Genomic DNA, 25,788 nt, shown 5'->3' on the forward strand with positions numbered 1-25,788 from the left:
AAATCAGTATCTTTCAAAAGATTCAAGGACGTTCGAGGAGTGACCAAAACCATTGAAAACTTTGCTGAGCGAGGCAAGCAATCTACTTTGATCATGTTGAACCCATATTTGCATTACACTTATAATTAATTTTCATGCATAAATTATTGTTTACTAGTATTGCTATGTTAAGTAAATTATCTAGGGTTTAGCTATGCCATATGTCCTTAATATTGAACACCCTTTGACATTCTTATGCTAAGTTAATTAGCTAGGGTTTAGCTATCCTCTATGTGCTTGATATTGACACCCTCCTTTGACATTCTTAAAACCCCTCCTTTCTAACCATGTAGTGGTCACAAATAAATGTGCGTCATATGTGCAAGTTTAATAGTAATCCTTAGCCATGCTAGTCGTGTAAATCATAGGACTTGGGAAGAATCTTTATTACTCATAAATGTTTTACAAAAACCCAAGGGTGTCACTAATGCCCATGGGATGATTCTGAAAATAAGGTTTTACAAAATGGAGATGAAGTGGAGATTTAGTTACGTGATTGCGATCTTGACGAGATAGTCAAAGATGTTCGGTGGATTATGAAAATTTATGTCTAGTAAATGAGCATGGTGGTTATTATATTGGCGGATAAATGGATCTTTAATGAACTTGAAGCAATTTGGGTTTAGTTAGGCGATTATGATCTTGAACCAAATTTTATGGTGGATTACGAGATTTTGATGCAGTTCATTGTGATCTTGAGGAGACAGTCAAAGATGTTCGGTGGATTAATTAATCTTGGACAATTTGGATTTAGTTAGGTGATTGTGATATTGAACCGTATTTCATGATGGATTATGAGATTTTAGGTGGATTTTGTTACGTGATTTAATCTTGAGAAGATAGTCTAAAATGTCCGGTTGTTATGAGAGTTTAGGTATGGTAGATGAGCATGATGATTATTATGTTGGTGGATATATAGATCTTTAATTTTGTTTGGAACATTTTGGATTTAGTTAAGTGATTGTGATCTTAAACCAAATTTCACGGTGGATTATGAGGTTTTGGTTGGAATTAGTTAGGTGAGTGTGATCTTGACGAGCTAGTAAAAAATGTTTGGTGGATTATGTGAATTTAGGTCTAGTAGGTGAGCATGGTGGTAATTATATCGGTTAAGTAAGTAATTTTTTAGTAAACTTGAGAAAATTTGGATTTAGTTAGGAAATTGTGATCTTGAACCAAATTTCATGGGGGATTACAAGATTTTAGATGGATTTAGTCAGTTGATTGTGATCTCGAGGAGATACTTAAGATTTTTGATGGATTAATTAACCTAGAACAATTTGAATTTAGTTAGGTTATTGTGATATTGAACCGAATTCCACGATGATTTATGTGATTTTAGGTGGATTTAGTTAAGTTATTATGATCTTGAGAAGATGGTCAAAGATGTTAGGTGGATCTTAAGATTTTAGGTCTGGTACGTGAGCATGGTGACTATTATATTGGTGGATAAATAGACCTTTAATTTAGTTTGAAACAATTTAAATTTAGTTAGATGATTGTGATCTTTTAAGCAAACTCACGGTGGATTTTGATGTTTCGGTTAGATTTAGTTAGGTGATTGTGATCCTGACGCAATAATCAATGATGTTCGATGGATTATGTGAGAATTTATGTCTAGTAAGTGAGCATGGTGGTTATTATATTGGTGGCTCAATAGATTTTTAACAAATTTGGATTTAGTTAGGCGATTGTGATTTTGAACCAAATTTCATGGTGAATTACAGGATTTTAAATGGATTTAATTAGTTGATTGAGATCTTGAGGAGATAGTCCAAGATGTTCGGTTGATTAATTAATCTTTTTTTAATACAGTACAGACGCAAGCGCTCATACAAACGGGCATACACTCATCCCTATGAATGCGCACACACACACCCTATCCCTATGAGCACCTTCGAGAGACTGAGCCAGCATATCATCTTGAGATTTTACGAAGTTGCCGTAGGTGCCTCTTAGTCGACGTGAACAATTTGAAGTTAGTTCGGGGATTGTGATATTGAACCAAATTTCTCGGTGATTTATTTGATTTGAAGTGGATTTAGTTAGGTGATTGTGTTTTGAGAAGATAGTCAAAATGCTTGATGGATTATGAGATTTTAGTTATGGTAATGAGCATGGTGATTAGGTTTTGGTTGGATTTAGTTAGGTGATTGGGATCATGACGAGCTAGTAAAAGATGTAAGGTAGATTATGTGAATTTAGGTCTAGTAGGTGAGCATTTTGGTTATTATATTGGTGGATAAATGGATTTTTAGAAAACTTAGAAAAATTTGGATTTAGTTAGGCGATTGTGATCTTGAACCAAATTTTATAGTGGATTATGAGATTTCTAATGGATTAGTTAGTTGATTGTGATCTTGAGGAGATAGCTAAAGATATTCGGTGTATTAATTAATCTTTAACAATTTGGATTTAGCTAGGTGATTGTGATATTGACTAAATTTCTCTGTGATTTATGAGATTTTAGTTGGATTTAGTTAGGTGATTGTGTCTTGAGAAAATAATCAAAGATGTTTGGTGGATTATAAGATTTTGGGTCTAATAACTGAGCATGGTGATTATTATATTGGTGGATAAACAAATATTTAATTTAGTTTGAAACTGTTTGGATTTAGTTCGGTGATTATGATCTTTTAACCTAATTTTACGGTGGATTATATGGTTTTGGTTGGATTTAGTTATGTGATTGTGATCTTGACAAGCTAGTAAAAGATGTTCGGTGGATTATGTGAATTTAGGTCTAGTAGGTGAGCATATTGATTACTATATTGGTGGATAGAGATGAGGGCCACACAAGTGACTCAAGGCGATGATGCCACTAATGAAAATAGTTGGTAAACAAGGCAAAAGAGGAGAGAGTGGGGTAGTGGCAGCCGATGGACTTTGATCCAGCATCGCACGTGCCTGTGCACTCTTCGTTCCCCGCAGTTCGGCTTGGTGTTCTTGTCCTGTTTGCGGATTTTGTGTCACGCACTTGATTAAGCATCCCACGTTCTCCTAATGTGTGCCCTTAGCCTTGACGATAGGTAGCGCCGTGTTCTTGGGTGCGCCCCGTGGGTAAAATTCAGGTATGCGTCCATTGTCCGAGCTCTAGCTCACCATTGGTGGTGCTTGAGCGTGCGGTCATGGTGTCGCCCAACAAGGGAACATAGGATGTGGGATCAAGACAAATCCTCTTAGGAAATAAAGAAGGCATTAGAGGTAGAAGAAACCTCAATCTCAAGGAAGTAGCGACTTCTTTAGTAAACATGGAGCAATTTGGATTTAGTTAGGTGATATTGATCTTGAACAAATTTCATGGTGGAATACGGGATCTTTCAATGGATTTAATTGACAGTGATCTTGAGGAGATAGTCAAAGATGTCCGGTGCATTAATTAATCTTGAACAATATGGTTTTAGTTAGGTGATTGTGATATTGAACCAAAATTCTCTATGATTTATGAGATTTTAGTTGAATTTAGTTAGGTGATTGTGTCTTGAGCTGATAATCAAGGATGTTTTGTGGATTATGAGATTTTAGGTCTAGTAGAGGAGCATGGTGATTATTGTATTGGTGGATAAATAGATATTTAAATTAATTTGAAACAATTTGAATTTGGTAAGGTGATTTTGATTTTTTTAGCCTAATTTTACGATGGATTATAAGGTTCTGGTTGGATTTAGTCACGTGATTGTGCTTTTGACGAGGTAGTAAAAGATGTTCGATGAATTATGTGAATTTAGGTCTAGTAGGTGAGCATGCTGATTATTATATTAGTGGATAAGTGAATCTTTAATAAATTTGAAACAATTTGCAAATTTTGTTAGACGATTGTAACCTTGAACCAAATTATATGGTGGATTATGAGATTTTATGGACTAGTTAGTTGATTCTGATGTTCAGAAGATATTCAAAGATGGTTGGATTAATTAATCTTGAATAATTTGGATTTAGTTAGGTGATTGTGATATTGAACCGAATTTTACGCCGGATTATGAAATTTTAGGTGAACTTAGTTAGGTGATTGTGTCTTGAGAATAGTCAAAGATGTTTGTTGGACTATGAGATTTTAGGTTTAGTAGATGAGAATGGTGATTATTATATTGGTGGATAAAACAGATCTTTAATTTAGTTTGGAACAATTTTGATTTAGTTAGGTGATTGCTATTTTTCAAACAAATTCACGATGGATTTTGAGGTTTTGTTGGATTTAGTTAGGTGATTGTGATCTCGACGAGTTAGTCAAAGATGTTTGGTGAATTATGTTAACTTAGGTCTAGTAAGTGAGCATGGTGGTTATTATATTGGTGGATAAATGGTCCTTTAGTAAACATGGAGCAATTTGGATGTAGTTAGGCTATTGTGATCTTGAATAAATTTCATAGTGGATTACACGATTTTCAATAGATTTAGTTAGTAGATTGTGATCTTGGGGAGATGTCAAAGATGTTTGGTGCATTAATTAATCTTAAACAATTTGGAGTTGATAGATGATTGCGATATTGAACCAAATTCTCTGTGATTTATGAGATTTTAGTTGGATTTAGTTAGGTGATTTTGTCTTGAGATGATAATCGAAGATGTTTGGTGGATTATGGATTTTAGGTCTAATAACTGAGGATGGCGATATTATATTGGTGGATGAACATATATTTAATTTAGTTAGGTGATTGTGATTTTGACAAGCTAGTAAAAGATGTTCGGTGGATTATGTGAATTTAGATCTAGTAGGTGAGCATGTTGATTATATATTGGTGGATAGAGATGAGGGCCACACAAGTGACTCAAGGCAATGATGCCACTACTGAAAATAACTGGTAAACAAGGCAAATGAGGAGAGAATAGGGGTAGTGGCAGCAGATGGACTTTGATCCAGCATCCCACGTGCATGTACACTCTCCGTTCCTCGTTGTCCGTTTTGGTGTTCTTGTCCTGTTTGCGGATTTTGTGTTATGCACTTGATTAAGCATCCCACGTTCTCTTAATGTGCGCCCTTAGCCTTGATGATAGGTAGCGCTGTTTTCTCGAGCGTGTCCCGTGGGTAAAATTCAGGTATGCGTCGATTGTCTGTGCTCTTGCTCGCCATTGGTGGTGCTTAAGCGTGCGGTCATGGTGTCGCCCAGCAAGGGAACACGGGATGTGGGATCAAGACAACACACATAACAACCCGTGACCAGGCAACGGACACCCGTCCGGACGTTCAGGGAGCGGAGGTGGACACAAAGATGGATGTTGAGCTCCATAGCAGTCTCAATAGTGTGCTCATCAGTACGAGCGACACGAGCAGGAAGATCCTGTATATACTCTTAGGAAATAAAGAAGGCATTAGGGGTAGAGGAAACCTCAATATCAAGGAAGTAGCGACTTCTTTAGTAAACATGGAGCAATTTGGATTTAGTTAGGCGATTGTGATCTTGAACAAATTTCATGGTGGATTACGAGATGTTTCAATGCATTTAGTTGATTGTGATATTGAGGAGATAGTCAAAGATGTTCGGTATATTAATTAATCTTGAACAATATGGATTTAGTTATGTGATTGTGATATTGAACCAAATTTCTCTGTGATTTATGAGATTTTAATTGGATTTAGTTAGGTGATTGTGTCTTGAGATGGTAATCAAAAATGTTTTGTGGATCATGAGATTTTAGGTCTAGTAGAGGAGGATGGTGATTATTGTATTGGTGGATAAATATATATTTAAATTAATTTGGAACAATTTGAATTGGTGAGGTGGTTGTGATCTTTTAACCTAATTTTACGATGGATTATAAGGTTCTGGTTGGATTTAGTTAGGTGATTGTGATTTTGACGAGGTAGTAAAAGATGATCGATGAATTATGTGAATTTAGGTCTAGTAGGTGAGCATGTTGATTATTATATTGGTGGATAAAGGAATCTTTAATAAATTTGGAACAATTTGGACTTAGTTAGGTGATTGTGACCTTGAACCATATTTTATGGTGGATAATGAGATTTTTATGGATTAGTTAGTTGATTATGATCTTGAGAAGATATTCAAAGATGGTTGGATTAATTAATCTTGAATAATTTGGATTTAGTTAGGTGATTGTGATATTGAACCGAATTTTACGCCGGATTATGAGATTTTAGGTGGATTTAGTTAGGTGATTGTGTCTTGAGAATAGTCAAAGATGTTTGCTGGACTATGAGATTTTAGGTTTAGTAGATGAGAATGGTGATTATTATATTGGTGGATAAAACAGATCTTTAATTTAGTTTGGAACAATTTTGATTTAGTTAGGTGATTGCTATTTTTCAAACAAATTCACGGTGGATTTTGAGGTTTTGTTGGATTTAGTTCGGTGATTGTGATCTCGACGAGTTAGTCAAAGATGTTTGGTGAATTATGTTAATTTAGGTCTAGTAAGTTAGCATGGTGGTTATTATATTGGTGGATAAATGGTCCTTTAGTAAACATGGAACAATTTGGATGTAGTTAGGCTATTATGATCTTGAATAAATTTCATAGTGGATTACACGATTTTCAATAGATTTAGTTAGTAGATTGTGATTTTGGGGAGATGTCAAAGTTGTTTGGTGGATTAATTAATGTTAAACAATTTGGAGTTCGTAGATGATTGCGATATTGAACCAGATTTCTTTGTGATTTATGAGATTTTAGTTGGGTTTAGTTAGGTGATTGTGTCTTGAGATGATAATTGAAGATGTTTGGTGGATTATGGATTTTAGGTCTTATAACTGAGCATGGCGATTATTATATTGATGGACGAACATATATTTAATTTAGTCTGAAACGATTTGGATTTAGTTAGGTAATTGTGATTTTGACATGCTAGTAAAAGATGTTCGTTGGATTATGTGAATTTAGGTCTAGTAGGTGATCATGTTGATTATTATATTGGTGGAGAGAGATGAGGGCCACACAAGTGACTCAAGGCAATGATGCCACTACTGAAAATAACTGGTAAGCAAGGCAAATGAGGAGAGAATGGGGGTAGTGGCAGCAGATGGAGTTTGATCCAGCATCCCACGTGCATGTGCACTCTTCGTTCCTCGTTGTCCGTTTTGGTGTTCTTGTCCTGTTTGCGGATTTTGTGTCACGCACTTGATTAAGCATCCCACGTTCTCCTAATGTGCGCCCTTGACCTTGATGATAGGTAGCGCCGTGTTATCGAGCGTGTCTCGTGGGTAAAATTCAGGTATGCGTCGATTGTCTGTGCTCTTGCTTGCCATTGGTGGTGCTTGAGCGTGCGGTCATGGTGTCGCCCAGCAAGGGAACACGGGATGTGGGATCAAGACAGCACACATAGCAACCCGTGACCAGGCAACGGCGCCCGTCCGGACGTTCAGGGAGCGGAGGTGGACACAAAGATGGATGTTGAGCTCCATAGCAGTCTCAATAGTGTGCTCATCAGTACGAGCGACACGAGCAAGAAGATCCTGGATATACTCCTCTTAGGAAAAAAAGAAGGCATTAGAGGTAGAGGAAACCTCAATCTCAAGGAAGTAGCGACTTCTTTAGTAAACATGGAGCAATTTGGATTTAGTTAGGCGATTGTGATCTTGAACAAATTTCATGGTGGATTATGAGATGTTTCAATGGATTTAGTTGATTGTGATCTTGAGGAGATAGTCAGAGATGTTCGGTATATTAATTAATCATGAACAATATGGATTTAGTTATGTGATTGTGATATTGAACCAAATTTCTCTGTGATTTATGAGATTTTAGTTGGATTTAGTTAGGTGATTGTGTCTTGAGATGATAATCAAAAATGTTTTGTGGATCATGAGATTTTAGGTCTAGTAGAGGAGGATGGTGATTATTGTATTGGTGGATAAATAGATACTTAAATTAATTTGAAACAATTTGAATTGGTGAGGTGGTTGTGATCTTTTAACCTAATTTTACGATGGATTATAAGGTTCTGGTTGGATTTAGTCAGGTGATTGTGATTTTGACGAGGTAGTAAAAGATGTTCGATGAATTATGTGAATTTAGGTCTAGTAGGTGAGCATGTTGATTATATATTGGTGGATAAAGGAATCTTTAATAAATTTAGAACAATTTGGATTTAGTTAGGCGATTGTGACCTTGAACCACATTTTATGGTGTATTATGAGATTTTGATGGATTAGTTAGTTGATTATGATCTTGAGAACATATTCAAATATGTTTGGATTAATTAATCTTGAATCATTAGGATTTGGTTAGCTGATTGTGATACTGAACCGAATTTTACGCTGGCTTATGAGATTTAAGGTGGATTTTGTTTGGTGATTGTGTCTTGAGAATATAGTCAAAGATGTTTGCTGGACAATGAGATTTTAGGTTTAGTATATGAGAATGGTGATTATTATATTGGTGGATAAAACAGATCTTCAATTTAGTTTGGAATAATTTTGATTTAGTTAGGTGATTGTTATTTTTCAAACAAATCCACGGTGGATTTTGAGGTTTTGTTGGATTTTGTTAGGTGATTGTGTCTTGAGCTAATAATCAAAGATGTTTTGTAGATCATGAGATTTTAGGTCTTGTAGAGGAGCATTGTGATTATTGTATTGGTGGATAAATAGATATTTAAACTAATTTGGAACAATTTGAATTTGGTCAGGTGATTTTGATTTTTTAGCCTAATTTTACGATGGATTATAATGTTCTGGTTGGATTTAGTCACGTGATTGTGATTTTGACGAGGTAGTTAAAGATGTTCGATGAATTATGTGAATTTAGGTCTAGTGGGTGAGCATGCTGATTATTATATTAGTGGATAAATGAATCTTTAATAAATTTGGAGCAATTTGGATTTAGTTAGACGATTGTGACCTTGAACCAAATTATATGGTGGATAATGAGATTTTTATGGACTAGTTAGTTGATTCTGATCTTGAGAAGATATTGAAAGATGGTTGGATTAATTAATCTTGAATAATTTGGAGTTAGTTAGGTGATTGTGATATTGAACCGAATTTTACGCCGGATTATGAGATTTTAGATGGATTTAGTTAGGTGATTGTGTCTTGAGAATAGTCAAAGATGTTTGCTGGACTATGAGATTTTAGGTTTAGTAGATGAGAATGGTGATTATTATATTGGTGGATAAAACAGATCTTTAATTTAGTTTGGAACAATTTTGATTTAGTTAGGTGATTGCTATTTTTCAAACAAATTCACGGTGGATTTTGAGGTTTTGTTGGATTTAGTTAGGTGATTGTGATCTCGACGAGTTAGTCAAAGATTTTGGTGAATTATGTTAACTTAGGTCTAGTAAGTGAGCATGGTGGTTATTATATTGGTGGATAAATGGTCCTTTAGTAAACATGGAGCAATTTGGATGTAGTTAGGCTATTATGATCTTGAATAAATTTCATAGTGGATTACACGATTTTCAATAGATTTAGTTAGTAGATTGTGATTTTGGGGAGATGTCAAAGTTGTTTGGTGGATTAATTAATGTTAAATAATTTGGAGTTCGTAGATGATTGCGATATTGAACCAGATTTCTTTGTGATTTATGAGATTTTAGTTGGGTTTAGTTAGGTGATTGTGTCTTGAGATGATAATTGAAGATGTTTGGTGGATTATGGATTTTAGGTCTTATAACTGAGCATGGCGATTATTATATTGATGGACGAACATATATTTAATTTAGTCTGAAACGATTTAGATTTAGTTAGGTGATTGTGATTTTGACATGCTAGTAAAAGATGTTCGTTGGATTATGTGAATTTAGGTCTAGTAGGTGATCATGTTGATTATTATATTGGTGGATAGAGATGAGGGCCACACAAGTGACTCAAGGCAATGATGCCACTACTGAAAATAACTGGTAAACAAGGCAAATGAGGAGAGAATGGGGGTAGTGGCAGCAGATGGAGTTTGATCCAGCATCCCACGTGCATGTGCACTCTTCGTTCCTCGTTGTCCGTTTTGGTGTTCTTGTCCTGTTTGCGGATTTTGTGTCACACACTTGATTAAGCATCCCACGTTCTCCTAATGTGCGCCCTTGGCCTTGACGATAGGTAGCGCCGTGTTCTCGAGCGTGTCCCGTGGGTAAAATTCAGGTATGCGTCGATTGTCTGTGCTCTTGCTTGCCATTGGTGGTGCTTGAGCGTGCGGTCGTGGTGTCGCCCAGCAAGGGAACACGGGATGTGGGATCAAGACAGCACACATAGCAACCCGTGACCAGGCAACGGCGCCCGTCCGGACGTTCAGGGAGCGGAGGTGGACACAAAGATGGATGTTGAGCTCCATAGCAGTCTCAATAGTGTGCTCATCAGTACGAGCGACACGAGCAAGAAGATCCTGGATATACTCCTCTTAGGAAAAAAAGAAGGCATTAGAGGTAGAGGAAACCTCAATCTCAAGGAAGTAGCGACTTCTTTAGTAAACATGGAGCAATTTGGATTTAGTTAGGCGATTGTGATCTTGAACAAATTTCATGGTGGATTATGAGATGTTTCAATGGATTTAGTTGATTGTGATCTTGAGGAGATAGTCAGAGATGTTCGGTATATTAATTAATCATGAACAATATGGATTTAGTTATGTGATTGTGATATTGAACCAAATTTCTCTGTGATTTATGAGATTTTAGTTGGATTTAGTTAGGTGATTGTGTCTTGAGATGATAATCAAAAATGTTTTGTGGATCATGAGATTTTAGGTCTAGTAGAGGAGGATGGTGATTATTGTATTGGTGGATAAATAGATACTTAAATTAATTTGAAACAATTTGAATTGGTGAGGTGGTTGTGATCTTTTAACCTAATTTTACGATGGATTATAAGGTTCTGGTTGGATTTAGTCAGGTGATTGTGATTTTGACGAGGTAGTAAAAGATGTTCGATGAATTATGTGAATTTAGGTCTAGTAGGTGAGCATGTTGATTATATATTGGTGGATAAAGGAATCTTTAATAAATTTAGAACAATTTGGATTTAGTTAGGCGATTGTGACCTTGAACCACATTTTATGGTGTATTATGAGATTTTGATGGATTAGTTAGTTGATTATGATCTTGAGAACATATTCAAATATGTTTGGATTAATTAATCTTGAATCATTAGGATTTGGTTAGCTGATTGTGATACTGAACCGAATTTTACGCTGGCTTATGAGATTTAAGGTGGATTTTGTTTGGTGATTGTGTCTTGAGAATATAGTCAAAGATGTTTGCTGGACAATGAGATTTTAGGTTTAGTATATGAGAATGGTGATTATTATATTGGTGGATAAAACAGATCTTCAATTTAGTTTGGAATAATTTTGATTTAGTTAGGTGATTGTTATTTTTCAAACAAATCCACGGTGGATTTTGAGGTTTTGTTGGATTTTGTTAGGTGATTGTGTCTTGAGCTAATAATCAAAGATGTTTTGTAGATCATGAGATTTTAGGTCTTGTAGAGGAGCATTGTGATTATTGTATTGGTGGATAAATAGATATTTAAACTAATTTGGAACAATTTGAATTTGGTCAGGTGATTTTGATTTTTTAGCCTAATTTTACGATGGATTATAATGTTCTGGTTGGATTTAGTCACGTGATTGTGATTTTGACGAGGTAGTTAAAGATGTTCGATGAATTATGTGAATTTAGGTCTAGTGGGTGAGCATGCTGATTATTATATTAGTGGATAAATGAATCTTTAATAAATTTGGAGCAATTTGGATTTAGTTAGACGATTGTGACCTTGAACCAAATTATATGGTGGATAATGAGATTTTTATGGACTAGTTAGTTGATTCTGATCTTGAGAAGATATTGAAAGATGGTTGGATTAATTAATCTTGAATAATTTGGAGTTAGTTAGGTGATTGTGATATTGAACCGAATTTTACGCCGGATTATGAGATTTTAGATGGATTTAGTTAGGTGATTGTGTCTTGAGAATAGTCAAAGATGTTTGCTGGACTATGAGATTTTAGGTTTAGTAGATGAGAATGGTGATTATTATATTGGTGGATAAAACAGATCTTTAATTTAGTTTGGAACAATTTTGATTTAGTTAGGTGATTGCTATTTTTCAAACAAATTCACGGTGGATTTTGAGGTTTTGTTGGATTTAGTTAGGTGATTGTGATCTCGACGAGTTAGTCAAAGATTTTGGTGAATTATGTTAACTTAGGTCTAGTAAGTGAGCATGGTGGTTATTATATTGGTGGATAAATGGTCCTTTAGTAAACATGGAGCAATTTGGATGTAGTTAGGCTATTATGATCTTGAATAAATTTCATAGTGGATTACACGATTTTCAATAGATTTAGTTAGTAGATTGTGATTTTGGGGAGATGTCAAAGTTGTTTGGTGGATTAATTAATGTTAAATAATTTGGAGTTCGTAGATGATTGCGATATTGAACCAGATTTCTTTGTGATTTATGAGATTTTAGTTGGGTTTAGTTAGGTGATTGTGTCTTGAGATGATAATTGAAGATGTTTGGTGGATTATGGATTTTAGGTCTTATAACTGAGCATGGCGATTATTATATTGATGGACGAACATATATTTAATTTAGTCTGAAACGATTTAGATTTAGTTAGGTGATTGTGATTTTGACATGCTAGTAAAAGATGTTCGTTGGATTATGTGAATTTAGGTCTAGTAGGTGATCATGTTGATTATTATATTGGTGGATAGAGATGAGGGCCACACAAGTGACTCAAGGCAATGATGCCACTACTGAAAATAACTGGTAAACAAGGCAAATGAGGAGAGAATGGGGGTAGTGGCAGCAGATGGAGTTTGATCCAGCATCCCACGTGCATGTGCACTCTTCGTTCCTCGTTGTCCGTTTTGGTGTTCTTGTCCTGTTTGCGGATTTTGTGTCACACACTTGATTAAGCATCCCACGTTCTCCTAATGTGCGCCCTTGGCCTTGACGATAGGTAGCGCCGTGTTCTCGAGCGTGTCCCGTGGGTAAAATTCAGGTATGCGTCGATTGTCTGTGCTCTTGCTTGCCATTGGTGGTGCTTGAGCGTGCGGTCGTGGTGTCGTCCAGCAAGGGAACACGGGATGTGGGATCAAGACAGCACACATAGCAACCCGTGACCAGGCAACGGCGCCCGTCCGGACGTTCAGGGAGCGGAGGTGGACACAAAGATGGATGTTGAGCTCCATAGCAGTCTCAATAGTGTGCTCATCAGTACGAGCGACACGAGCAAGAAGATCCTGGATATACTCCTCTTAGGAAAAAAAGAAGGCATTAGAGGTAGAGGAAACCTCAATCTCAAGGAAGTAGCGACTTCTTTAGTAAACATGGAGCAATTTGGATTTAGTTAGGCGATTGTGATCTTGAACAAATTTCATGGTGGATTATGAGATGTTTCAATGGATTTAGTTGATTGTGATCTTGAGGAGATAGTCAGAGATGTTCGGTATATTAATTAATCATGAACAATATGGATTTAGTTATGTGATTGTGATATTGAACCAAATTTCTCTGTGATTTATGAGATTTTAGTTGGATTTAGTTAGGTGATTGTGTCTTGAGATGATAATCAAAAATGTTTTGTGGATCATGAGATTTTAGGTCTAGTAGAGGAGGATGGTGATTATTGTATTGGTGGATAAATAGATACTTAAATTAATTTGAAACAATTTGAATTGGTGAGGTGGTTGTGATCTTTTAACCTAATTTTACGATGGATTATAAGGTTCTGGTTGGATTTAGTCAGGTGATTGTGATTTTGACGAGGTAGTAAAAGATGTTCGATGAATTATGTGAATTTAGGTCTAGTAGGTGAGCATGTTGATTATATATTGGTGGATAAAGGAATCTTTAATAAATTTAGAACAATTTGGATTTAGTTAGGCGATTGTGACCTTGAACCACATTTTATGGTGTATTATGAGATTTTGATGGATTAGTTAGTTGATTATGATCTTGAGAACATATTCAAATATGTTTGGATTAATTAATCTTGAATCATTAGGATTTGGTTAGCTGATTGTGATACTGAACCGAATTTTACGCTGGCTTATGAGATTTAAGGTGGATTTTGTTTGGTGATTGTGTCTTGAGAATATAGTCAAAGATGTTTGCTGGACAATGAGATTTTAGGTTTAGTATATGAGAATGGTGATTATTATATTGGTGGATAAAACAGATCTTCAATTTAGTTTGGAATAATTTTGATTTAGTTAGGTGATTGTTATTTTTCAAACAAATCCACGGTGGATTTTGAGGTTTTGTTGGATTTTGTTAGGTGATTGTGTCTTGAGCTAATAATCAAAGATGTTTTGTAGATCATGAGATTTTAGGTCTTGTAGAGGAGCATTGTGATTATTGTATTGGTGGATAAATAGATATTTAAACTAATTTGGAACAATTTGAATTTGGTCAGGTGATTTTGATTTTTTAGCCTAATTTTACGATGGATTATAATGTTCTGGTTGGATTTAGTCACGTGATTGTGATTTTGACGAGGTAGTTAAAGATGTTCGATGAATTATGTGAATTTAGGTCTAGTGGGTGAGCATGCTGATTATTATATTAGTGGATAAATGAATCTTTAATAAATTTGGAGCAATTTGGATTTAGTTAGACGATTGTGACCTTGAACCAAATTATATGGTGGATAATGAGATTTTTATGGACTAGTTAGTTGATTCTGATCTTGAGAAGATATTGAAAGATGGTTGGATTAATTAATCTTGAATAATTTGGAGTTAGTTAGGTGATTGTGACATTGAACCGAATTTTACGCCGGATTATGAGATTTTAGATGGATTTAGTTAGGTGATTGTGTCTTGAGAATAGTCAAAGATGTTTGCTGGACTATGAGATTTTAGGTTTAGTAGATGAGAATGGTGATTATTATATTGGTGGATAAAACAGATCTTTAATTTAGTTTGGAACAATTTTGATTTAGTTAGGTGATTGCTATTTTTCAAACAAATTCACGGTGGATTTTGAGGTTTTGTTGGATTTAGTTAGGTGATTGTGATCTCGACGAGTTAGTCAAAGATTTTGGTGAATTATGTTAACTTAGGTCTAGTAAGTGAGCATGGTGGTTATTATATTGGTGGATAAATGGTCCTTTAGTAAACATGGAGCAATTTGGATGTAGTTAGGCTATTATGATCTTGAATAAATTTCATAGTGGATTACACGATTTTCAATAGATTTAGTTAGTAGATTGTGATTTTGGGGAGATGTCAAAGTTGTTTGGTGGATTAATTAATGTTAAACAATTTGGAGTTCGTAGATGATTGCGATATTGAACCAGATTTCTTTGTGATTTATGAGATTTTAGTTGGGTTTAGTTAGGTGATTGTGTCTTGAGATGATAATTGAAGATGTTTGGTGGATTATGGATTTTAGGTCTTATAACTGAGCATGGCGATTATTATATTGATGGACGAACATATATTTAATTTAGTCTGAAACGATTTAGATTTAGTTAGGTGATTGTGATTTTGACATGCTAGTAAAAGATGTTCGTTGGATTATGTGAATTTAGGTCTAGTAGGTGATCATGTTGATTATTATATTGGTGGATAGAGATGAGGGCCACACAAGTGACTCAAGGCAATGATGCCACTACTGAAAATAACTGGTAAACAAGGCAAATGAGGAGAGAATGGGGGTAGTGGCAGCAGATGGAGTTTGATCCAGCATCCCACGTGCATGTGCACTCTTCGTTCCTCGTTGTCCGTTTTGGTGTTCTTGTCCTGTTTGCGGATTTTGTGTCACGCACTTGATTAAGCATCCCACGTTCTCCTAATGTGCGCCCTTGGCCTTGACGATAGGTAGCGCCGTGTTCTCGAGCGTGTCCCGTGGGTAAAATTCAGGTATGCGTCGATTGTCTGTGCTCTTGCTTGCCATTGGTGGTGCTTGAGCGTGCGGTCGTGGTGTCGTCCAGCAAGGGAACACGGGATGTGGGATCAAGACAGCACACATAGCAACCCGTGACCAGGCAACGGCGCCCGTCCGGACGTTCAGGGAGCGGAGGTGGACACAAAGATGGATGTTGAGCTCCATAGCAGTCTCAATAGTGTGCTCATCAGTACGAGCGACACGAGCAAGAAGATCCTGGATATACTCCTCTTAGGAAATAAAGAAGGCATTAGGGGTAGAGGAAACCTCAATATCAAGGAAGTAGCGACTTCTGTAGTAAACATGGAGCAATTTGGATTTAGTTAGGCGATTGTGATCTTGAACAAATTTCATGGTGGATTACGAGATGTTTCAATGCATTTAGTTGATTGTGATATTGAGGAGATAGTCAAAGATGTTCGGTATATTAATTAATCTTGAACAATATGGATTTAGTTATGTGATTGTGATATTGAACCAAATTTCTCTGTGATTTATGAGATTTTAATTGGATTTAGTTAGGTGATTGTGTCTTGAGATGATAATCAAAAATGTTTTGTGGATCATGAGATTTTAGGTCTAGTAGAGGAGGATGGTGATTATTGTATTGGTGGATAAATATATATTTAAATTAATTTGAAACAATTTGAATTGGTGAGGTGGTTGTGATCTTTTAACCTAATTTTACGATGGATTATAAGGTTCTGGTTGGATTTAGTCAGGTGATTGTGATTTTGACGAGGTAGTAAAAGATGATCGATGAATTATGTGAATTTAGGTCTAGTAGGTGAGCATGTTGATTATTATATTGGTGGATAAAGGAATCTTTAATAAATTTGGAACAATTTGGACTTAGTTAGGTGATTGTGACCTTGAACCATATTTTATGGTGGATAATGAGATTTTTATGGATTAGTTAGTTGATTATGATCTTGAGAAGATATTCAAAGATGGTTGGATTAATTAATCTTGAATAATTTGGATTTAGTTAGGTGATTGTGATATTGAACCGAATTTTACGCTGGATTATGAGATTTTAGGTGGATTTAGTTAGGTGATTGTGTCTTGAGAATAGTCAAAGATGTTTGCTGGACTATGAGATTTTAGGTTTAGTAGATGAGAATGGTGATTATTATATTGGTGGATAAAACAGATCTTTAATTTAGTTTGGAACAATTTTGATTTAGTTAGGTGATTGCTATTTTTCAAACAAATTCACGGTGGATTTTGAGGTTTTGTTGGATTTAGTTAGGTGATTGTGATCTCGACGAGTTAGTCAAAGATGTTTGGTGAATTATGTTAATTTAGGTCTAGTAAGTTAGCATGGTGGTTATTATATTGGTGGATAAATGGTCCTTTAGTAAACATGGAACAATTTGGATGTAGTTAGGTTGTTGTGATCTTGAATAAATTTCATTGTGGATTACAAGATTTTCAACAGATTTACTTAGTAGATTGTGATCTTGGGGAGATGTCAAAGATGTTTGGTGGATTAATTAATCTTAAACAATTTGGAGTTGGTAGATGATTGCGATATTGAACCAAATTTCTCTGTGATTTATGAGATTTTAGTTGGGTTTAGTTAGGTGATTGTGTCTTGAGATGATAATCGAAGATGTTTGGTGAATTATGGATTTTAGGTCTTATAGCTGAGCATGGCGATTATTATATTGATGGATGAACATATATTTAATTTTGTCTGAAACAATTTCGATTTAGTTAGGTGATTGTGATTTTGACAAGCTAGTAAAAGATGTTCGGTGGATTATGTGAATTTAGGTCTAGTAGGTGATCATGTTGATTATTATATTGGTGGATAGATATGAGGGCCACACAAGTGACTCAAGGCAATGATGCCACTACTGAAAATAACTGGTAAACAAGGCAAATGAGGAGAGAATGGGGGTAGTGGCAGCAGATGGAGTTTGATCCAGCATCCCACGTGCATGTGCACTCTTCGTTCCTCGTTGTCCGTTTTGGTGTTCTTGTCCTGTTTGCGGATTTTGTGTCACACACTTGATTAAGCATCCCACGTTCTCCTAATGTGCGCCCTTGGCCTTGATGATAGGTAGCGCCGTTATCGAGCGTGTCCCGTGGGTAAAATTCAGGTATGCGTCGATTGTCTGTGCTCTTGCTTGCCATTGGTGGTGCTTGAGCGTGCGGTCATGGTGTCGCCCAGCAAGGGAACACGGGATGTGGGATCAAGACAGCACACATAGCAACCCGTGACCAGGCAACGGCGCCCGTCCGGACGTTCAGGGAGCGGAGGTGGACACAAAGATGGATGTTGAGCTCCATAGCAGTCTCAATAGTGTGCTCATCAGTACGAGCGACACGAGCAAGAAGATCCTGGATATACTCCTCTTAGGAAAAAAAGAAGGCATTAGAGGTAGAGGAAACCTCAATCTCAAGGAAGTAGCGACTTCTTTAGTAAACATGGAGCAATTTGGATTTAGTTAGGCGATTGTGATCTTGAACAAATTTCATGGTGGATTACGAGATGTTTCAATGGATTTAGTTGATTGTGATCTTGAGGAGATAGTCAAAGATGTTCGGTATATTAATTAATCTTGAACAATATGGATTTAGTTATGTGATTGTGATATTGAACCAAATTTCTCTGTGATTTGTGAGATTTTAGTTGGATTTAGTTAGGTGATTGTGTCTTGAGATGATAATCAAAAATGTTTTGTGGATGAGATTTTAGGTCTAGTGGAGGAGGATGGTGATTATTGTATTGGTGGATAAATAGATATTTAAATTAATTTGAAACAATTTGAATTGGTGAGGTCGTTGTGATCTTTTAACCTAATTTTACGATGGATTATAAGGTTCTGGTTGGATTTAGTCAGGTGATTGTGATTTTGACGAGGTAGTAAAAGATGTTCGATAAATTATGTGAATTTAGGTCTAGTAGGTGAGCATGTTGATTATATTTTGGTGGATAAAGGAATCTTTAATAAATTTGGAACAATTTGGATTTAGTTAGGCGATTGTGACCTTGAACCACATTTTATGGTGGATTATGAGATTTTTATGGATTAGTTAGTTGATTATGATCTTGAGAACATATTCAAATATGTTTGGATTAATTAATCTTGAATCATTAGGATTTGGTTAGGTGATTGTGATACTGAACCGAATTTTACGCTGGATTATGAGATTTAAGGTGGATTTTGTTAGGTGATTGTGTCTTGAGAATTTAGTTAGGCGATTGTGACCTTGAACCACATTTTATGGTGGATTATGAGATTTTTATGGATTAGTTAGTTGATTATGATCTTGAGAACATATTCAAATATGTTTGGATTAATTAATCTTGAATCATTAGGATTTGGTTAGGTGATTGTGATACTGAACCGAATTTTACGCTGGATTATGAGATTTAAGGTGGATTTTGTTAGGTGATTGTGTCTTGAGAATATAGTCAAAGATGTTTGCTGGACTATGAGATTTTAGGTTTAGTAGATGAGAATGGTGATTATTATATTGGTGGATAAAACAGATCTTCAATTTAGTTTGGAACAATTTTTAGCCTAGTTTTACGATGGATTATAAGGTTCTGGTTGGATTTAGTCACGTGATTGTGAGTTTGACGAGGTAGTTAAAGATGTTCGATGAATTATGTGAATTTAGGTCTAGTAGGTGAGCATGCTGATTATTATATTAGTGGATAAATGAATCTTTAATAAATTTGGAGCAATTTGAATTTAGTTAGACGATTGTGACCTTGAACCAAATTATATGGTGGATAATGAGATTTTTATGGACTAGTTAGTTGATTCTGATCTTGAGAAGATATTCAAAGATGGTTGGATTAATTAATCTTGAATAATTTGGAGTTAGTTAGGTGATTGTGATATTGAACCGAATTTTACGCCGGATTATGAGATTTTAGGTGGATTTAGTTAGGTGATTGTGTCTTGAGAATAGTCAAAGATGTTTGCTGGACTATGAGATTTTAGGTTTAGTAGATGAGAATGGTGATTATTATATTGGTGGATAAAACCGATCTTTAATTTAGTTTGGAACAATTTTGATTTAGTTAGGTGATTGCTATTTTTCAAACAAATTCACGGTGGATTTTGAGGTTTTGTTGGATTTAGTTAGGTGATTGTGATCTCGACGAGTTAGTCAAAGATGTTTGGTGAATTATGTTTACTTAGGTATAGTAAGTGAGCATGGTAGTTATTATATTGGTGGATAAGTGGTCCTTTAGTAAACATGGAGCAATTTGGATGTAGTTAGGCTATTGTGATCTTGAATAAATTTCATAGTGGATTACAGGATTTTCAATAGATTTAGTTAGTAGATTGTGATCTTGGGGAGATGTCAAAGATGTTTGGTGGATTAATTAATCTTTAACAATTTGGAGTTGGTAGATGATTGCGATATTGAACCAAATTTCTCTGTGATCTTGAACAAATTTCATGGTGGATTACGAGATTTTTCAATGGATTTAGTTGATTGTGATCTTGAGGAGATAGTCAAAGATGTTCGGTGTATTAATTAATCTTGAACAATATGGATTTAGTTATGTGATTGTGATATTGAACCAAATTTCTCTGTGATTTATGAGATATTAGTTGGATTTAGTTAGGTGATTGTGTCTTGAGATGATAATCAAACATGTTTTGTGGATCATGAGATTTTAGGTCTAGTAGAGGAGGATGGTGATTATTGTATTGGTGGATAGATAGATGTTTAAATTAATTTGAAACAATTTGAATTGGTCAGGTGATTGTGATCTTTTAACCTAATTTTACGATGGATTATAAGGTTCTGATTGGATTTAGTCAGGTGATTGTGATTTTGAGGAGGTTGGAAAAGATGTTCGATGAATTATGTGAATTTAGGTCTAGTAGGTGAGCATGTTGATTATATATTGGTGGATAAATGAATTTTTAATAAATTTGGAATAATTTGGATTTAGTTAGGTGATTGTAACCTTGAACCACATTTTATGGTGGATTATGAGATTTTTATGGATTAGTTAGTTGATTCTGATCTTGAGAACATATTCAAATATGTTTGGATTAATTAATCTTGAATCATTTGGATTTGGTTAGGTGATTGTGATACTGAACCGAATTTTACGCTGGATTATGAGATTTAATGTAGATTTAGTTAGGTGATTGTGTCTTGAGAATATAGTCTAAGATGTTTGCTGGACTATGAGATTTTTGGTTTAGTAGATGAGAATGGTGATTATTATATTGATGGATAAACAGATCTTTAATTTAGTTTGGAACAATTTTGATTTAGTTAGGTGATTGCTATTTTTCAAACAAATCCAAGGTGGATTTTGAGGTTTTGTTGGATTTAGTTAGGTGATTGTGATCTTGACTTGTTAGTCAAAGATGTTTGGTGAATTTTGTTAAACTTAGGTCTAGTAAGTGAGCGTGGTGGTTATTATATTGGTGGATAAATGGTCCTTTAGTAAACATGGAGTAATTTGGATGTAGTTAGGCTATTATGATCTTGAATAAATTTCATTGTGGATTACAAGATTTTCAATAGATTTAGTTAGTAGATTGTGATCTTGGGGAGATGTCAAAAATGTTTGGTGGATTAATTAATCTTAAACAATTTAGAGTTGGTAGATGATTGCGATATTGAACCAAATTTCTCTGTGATTTATGAGATTTTAGTTGGATTTAATTAGGTGATTGTGTCTTGAGATGATAATCAAAGATGTTTGGTGGATTATGGATTTTAGGTCTAATAACTGAGCATGGCGATTATTATATTGGAGGATGTACATATATTTAATTTAGTTTGAAATGATTTGGATTTAGTTTGGTGATTGTGATCTTTTAACCTAATTTTACGGTGGATTATAAGGTTTTGGTTGGATTTGGTTAGCTGATTGTGATTTTGACAAGCTAGTAAAAGATGTTTGGTGAATTATGTGAATTTAGGTCTTGTAGGTGAGCATGTTGATTATTGTATTGCTGGATAAATAATTATTTAATAAACTTGGAAAATTTTGGATTTAGTTAGGCGATTGTCATTTTGAACCAAATTTTATGCTGGAGTATGAGATTTTTGATGGATTAGTTAGTTGATTGTGATCTTGAAGAGATAGTCAAAGATGTTCGGTGTATTAATTAATCTTGAACAATTTGGATTTAGTTAGGTGATTGTGATATTGAACCAAATTTGTCTGTGATTTATGAGATGTTAGTTGGATTTAGTTAGGAGATTGTGTCTTGAGAAGATAGTCAAAGATGTTTGGTGGATTATGAGATTTTAGGTCTAATAGATGAGCATGGTGATTATTATTTTTATGGAAATGAATCTTTAATAAATTTGGAACAATTTGGTTTTAGTTAGTCGACTGTGATCTTTAACCAAAATTTATGGTGGATTATGAGATTTAGTTTGGCTCCGCTCCTGCTGGTTGTGCACAATGGTGACTCCACGCATCTCCTGCGCCCCACAACCCTCTCCTTCCTGGCACAGGAGGAGCAGGAGCAAGGATGCCGAGGCGGTTCAGGTTTGCCTCCACCTCCGCTCTCCTCCCTGCTCTCACTCTTGTCTCCCTTTTTTTCTCATTCTGCAGCTTCATTCAAGCATATATTTTAAATTGCTAGGTATTCCAGGTAGTTAGCTTATCTATGGACTACACCTACATTTGATGTTAGAATTCTGATACTAATTTATGTTCTTGTTGCATAGATGAATGGTGCTTTAGCTTCAATGACCAGTTTTATTGCTAAATATTTTTCCCATTGAAAGTGTCAAAGAATATACAACTTGGTATGGAGAAGTTTTCTTATGGGGAATTAAAGATTCTTGTATGCAGAACTATTTGGGCTCCCGCAGCTGTATCAGTTGGTTTTAGTTCTCAGATTTTTACTTTGCTTTTTTTGGCAAAAAATTGGATGTATGAATCTGAGATCTGGACCTCAAGTTAACTGCTTTTCTTTTCATCTGCAGTCGCGAGGAAGAGTAGGAAGATCAGGCAGAGAGGGTTTTACATACCTCTTCCACACTGACAAGTCTTTGCTTTTCAGGATTGCCATGGCGTGCTGCTGTTGTAATGCTTTCATTTTCTGTTGTTTTGTCACTTTGTTAAACTTTGTTCTCTTATTCTGATGCTATGGTTTGTGATGGCTGGATGAGATTTGTGGTGAAAAGTCTCCTTTATTTTGTTTACCTACAGATCTTGAATGCACGATTGATAATTTTGCTGGATAGGTTAGAAATCTAAATAATAGACATTTTAAAGGATGTAGTTGGTACACATGGAAAGCCAAGAAAAATATATAGCTTACTTACAGTGTTGTTTGATCCATCGCTCTGCGGCAGGCTCACTGATGGACTTGAAGTATGACTAATCTTGGACTGCATTTATTGCCTGTTGTTGGTCTGCTTCTTTTATTCTATATTTAGGGGGTTCTAAGCTATTGAATTAGGAAGCATATAGTTTATCCATTTACTTTTGAGACCCTCTTCAGTCTGTTGGCTACTGCAGGGAGCTTTGGATGGTGGTCTTGGTATTCCACACAGTGACAAGAGATTTGCTGGCTTCAAGAAGGATAAGAAGCACCCGGGCGCTGAGATTCACTGCAAATACATCTATGAAGGTCATGTTGCTGACTACATGAAGGTGAGTTGGATCCATTGCCCTCGTGGTATTATAATGCCATTTCTTCATTCCCTAGGGCTGTCGTTGTTGTATACATGAATTCTTTCTGGAAGATATATCTGGGCCCGATTCACCCATATAAAGTATCCTAAAGCAAGTGTACTTTCTTCTTATTTCTGAAGCAGCTTACTGAATCTCGTTTTAACTTCTGCCCTACCCATATTTCAGTCAATAGCTGATGAGGAACCTGTAATGCCCAGATGGATCTCAATCTGGAATTGGGGATGAGGAAGAGAGAAGAGAGTAGGTGAGAGACGTAGAGAAGGGGAAAGAAGGTTCAATCAATCACACGCCGCCTTTCTCCTTAGTGTTTCGTACATAAGTAGCCGCCCCTTCCTGGGCTTACCCTTACATGGCCTCCGGCCCACACCACATACGGGCCCCAAGCCCACACACACACTAGCGTTGCAGTTCAGCTAACTGACTGCACTAGTTCAGTCCGCCACTGATGCATCAGTAGGCGCGACATTGTCCTCCCCTTGAGATGAAGCTCCTTCCCAGATGCAGGCTGATGGATAGCGTTGGCGAAGAACGGTGTAATCTTCCCAAGTGGTGGCTGAAGTTGGCATGTTTGCCCACTGGACACGGAGTTGCACACTCCGCCTTTCTCCTTAGTGTTTCGTACATAAGTAGCCGCCCCTTCCTGGGCTTACCCTTACATGGCCTCCGGCCCACACCACATACGGGCCCCAAGCCCACACACACACTAGCGTTGCAGTTCAGCTAACTGACTGCACTAGTTCAGTCCGCCACTGATGCATCAGTAGGCGCGACAGAACCTAAGAAGTACCAATCTCACTTCAGTGAGTACATCAGGAAGAATATTGCGGCCGATGACAAGGAAGCACTGTACAAGAAGGTTCATGCTGCCATTTGTGCTTATCCTACCATGGCAAGATCAACTAAGGAACCTCCAAAGACGCACAAGAATTGGATATATCTTGCTGTTTATTAAAGTCAAACAACTGATAATGAAGTTTATCAATATATAGTAATGGGTATAAATGTTTCCTCATACTCATGTAGTCCGTTCATTCCTAAACTATATGTTCTTCTTTTGTTAAAGCCTTAAAATATTGAAACAATTCCTTACTTAACACTATCTTAAATTTCGTTTCCTTATTTGACACTGAAAAACTTTTTCTTCCTTATGTAACAACGAGTCTAAATTTTATGCCTTTTATAACACTTTTGTCTATTTTGAGCCTAAATGACAACTGAAAAGATCCTTTTGCCCCTCATGTGGTATGTGTGTGTGCGGGGCAATAACACACGCACGCAACATCAGTGCGAGGGCAGTAGCACACACAACACACACACAGCAGCACGCACACACGAAGCACATACACACACACACACGCAACACACTCACAGGTAGCAGCACACACGCACGCATCAACAACACACACACACGCAGCAACACACACAGCGAAGTAATATACATCCAGTATTGTAGTAAGTTCTTTCAAAATTATATCATACATGATTTTCTCCTTCATAAACTCCGCCACACCAGAAAAATATTCCTGCCTCCGCCACTGCACGCACCACGCATGCACACAACAGCATGCACGTACACACGCAGTAGCAAACTCACACACAGCAGCACACGCGCGCGTGCACACACACACACATATGCAGCAGTAGCACATACATACGCGCACACAAACACACGCAACATCACAGGCACGCGCACACAAACATACCACATGAGGGCAAAATGGTCATTTCAGGTGTCATTTAGGCTTAAAATGGACATAAGTGTTATAAAAGGCATAAAATTTAGACTCCTTGTTAGATAGGGAACAAATTATTTGTCAATGTCAAATAGGGCATAAATTTTAGACACGGTGTTAAATAAGGAATTCTCTCTAAAATATTAAGATGTTACGGTAAATAAATTCCTTCAGAATCAATAATAGAAAAGTTCTGCTATGCAATAAGATACAGTTGTATGCAAAAAATAATCTTGTATTATATAGTTATATATCAAAACTATGGATTTTCTATGCACTTCCTGCGATCATTAATGTTCATTGTCTTTGTTTGGATTTTGTTGGGCACCTGCGGCAAGCGGTGTCAGACACGACGGACGCTGCCAGGTCCGCGTCAACATCGTGCTCACAGAGCCTGGCCGCTGCGTTGTGTTCTCCATTTTGCAGTGCATGGTGAACTACACAGCAAAGTTCAGCTGCAGTTCCTCTATTTTCTTCCTACTAAGAGCCCTGACGATTTGTACTACTTGGCTGCAAATTTGTGCCGTTTGCATCACCATACGGATAGTGGTAAGAATGCAACAGCA

General features: G+C 36.2%; 1 long non-coding RNA gene across 10 annotated transcripts in view; it reads left to right on the top strand.

The window, feature by feature from the left end:
* Positions 1-25,788, top strand: part of LOC123102595 (uncharacterized) — a 31,282-nt gene that overhangs the window by 1,611 nt on the left and 3,883 nt on the right. For 7 of the 10 annotated variants that reach the window (XR_006449070.1, XR_006449074.1, XR_006449065.1 and 4 more), the window contains exon 4: positions 1-25,771. This is a non-coding gene — a long non-coding RNA (uncharacterized lncRNA). The remainder of the gene's footprint in view (positions 25,772-25,788) is intronic. The other 3 variants (XR_006449068.1, XR_006449067.1, XR_006449066.1) reach the window with 3 other exon arrangements.

This window comes from Triticum aestivum, chromosome 5A (assembly GCF_018294505.1).
Source record: "Triticum aestivum cultivar Chinese Spring chromosome 5A, IWGSC CS RefSeq v2.1, whole genome shotgun sequence".
In the NCBI taxonomy this organism is placed as follows: domain Eukaryota; kingdom Viridiplantae; phylum Streptophyta; class Magnoliopsida; order Poales; family Poaceae; genus Triticum; species Triticum aestivum.